General features: G+C 47.2%; 1 pseudogene; it reads left to right on the forward strand.

The window, feature by feature from the left end:
• The first annotated feature begins 252 nt into the window (after nt 1–252).
• Nucleotides 253–1,287, forward strand: LOC114490735 (annotated as a pseudogene).
• The last annotated feature ends 562 nt before the right edge of the window (nt 1,288–1,849 follow it).

Here is a 1,849-nt window from a genome sequence, read left to right on the forward strand (position 1 = left end):
TGAAATTCTGGATATTTTGGCTGAGGATTACTAGCAGTTTGCACTTCCTTATTTTATCGTCAATGACAGCTGTAAATTCCCTGCAAATCCAGTACCTACTTCATTTCACAGAGCATCACACAGTCCCAGGAAGTCAAAAGGTGTCTCAGTCTAACTTCTGAGAGTTTAGTCTTGTCTGAGAGATACTGACATGGAAACGACTGAGGAACTCTTGCAAAGCAGATCAAATAAACTCCATTTAAAAGATTGGGTATAGCTTTCTGCACTACCCAGAGAGGGGCCCATATGGTGGTGTTCTCGGTTCTCTGTAACTTAAGAGGAAACTTTCACAATGTCCGGAGGCCTTGATGTCCTGCAGATGAAGGAAGAGGATGTCCTCAAATTCCTTGCAGCAGGAACCCACTCAGGTGGCACCAACCTTGACTTCCAAATGGAACAGTACATCTACAAAAGGGAAAGTGACAGCATCTACGTCATACATCTGAAGAGAACATGGGGGAAGCTTCAGCTGGCAGATGGTGCCATTGTCGCCACTCAAAACCCTGCTTGATATCAGTGTCATATTGTGCAGGAATACTGGCCAGCAAGCTGTGCTGCAGTTCGCTGCTGCCACTGGAGCCACTTCTAGTGCTGGCCATTTCACTTCTGGAACCTCCCCTAACCAGATCCAGGCAGCCTTCCTGGAGCCAAGACTTCTGGTGGTTACTGATCTCAGGGCTGACCACCAGCCTCTCACTGAGGCATATTGTGTTAACCGGCCTCCCACTGCTCTGTGTCACACAGATGTCCTCCTCTACACTGTGTGGACATTGCCATTTCTTGCAACAATGAGGGGTCTCTCTCAGTGGGCCTGATGTGGTGGTGGGTACTGGCCTGGGGAGTTCTGCGCATGTGTGGCACCATCTCCCGTGAACACCCACAGAGCTCATTCCTGATCTCTACTTCTACAGGGGTCCTGTAGAAATTGAGAAGGAAGAGCAGGCCGCTGCTGAAAAGGCTGTGACTAAGGAGGCATTTCAGGGTGAACGGATCGCTCCAGCTCCTGAGTTCACTGCCATTCAGCCTGAGGGCACTGACTGGTCAGAAGACGCAGGTGCCCTCTGTGCCTGTTCAGCAGTTCCCTACTGAAGACTGGGGCGCTCAGCCTGCCACTGGAGACGGGTCTGCAGCCTGCACTGCACAGGCCACTGAATGGGTAGGAACAACCACTGAGTGGCCTTCAGCTGTTCTTCCATGAATTCTTAACAGAATGGAAATAAGGTTGATGGAAAATGAACAGTTTCTAAAGAAAAAGAAAAGATCTGATATAAAACAGGAAGCAACAAATGAACAAATAAAACAAAGAAATAAACTCAGACTCAGACAACAGAAGGGTGGTTACCAGACGGGAAGGGGAGTGAGTGGCAGGAGGATGAAGGGGGTAGAGAGGGTCAAATATATGGTGATGGAGGGAGACCAGACTTTGGGTGGTGAGCACACAGTGTAACATACAGATGATGTATTATAGAATTGCACACCTGAAACTTATATAATGTTATTAACCAATGTTACCCTAACAAATGTAATACAAAATATTGTATCAAGACTTCTTTCTTTGGGCTATGCCTTTCTCAGCCACACCTAGGCGCTTAGCAGTCGTGGTAACCTCACTTTCAATACCCTGCACACTGTTTTGTTTCTGACTTCCACCCCTCTGGGTAAATTCTGGGTTTTGTCATCACCTCTTCCTGTTCTCACGGCATTTTTACATCGCGAAACTGCATATAGAAACTGCTGCTTCAGTAGCCTGTAAATCTTATGACCAAGTAAAATTGTCAGAGTCTCCCTCATCTTCCCCTAGATCTGAAAA

This window comes from Phyllostomus discolor, chromosome 3 (assembly GCF_004126475.2).
Source record: "Phyllostomus discolor isolate MPI-MPIP mPhyDis1 chromosome 3, mPhyDis1.pri.v3, whole genome shotgun sequence".
Classification (NCBI taxonomy): Eukaryota; Metazoa; Chordata; class Mammalia; order Chiroptera; family Phyllostomidae; genus Phyllostomus; species Phyllostomus discolor.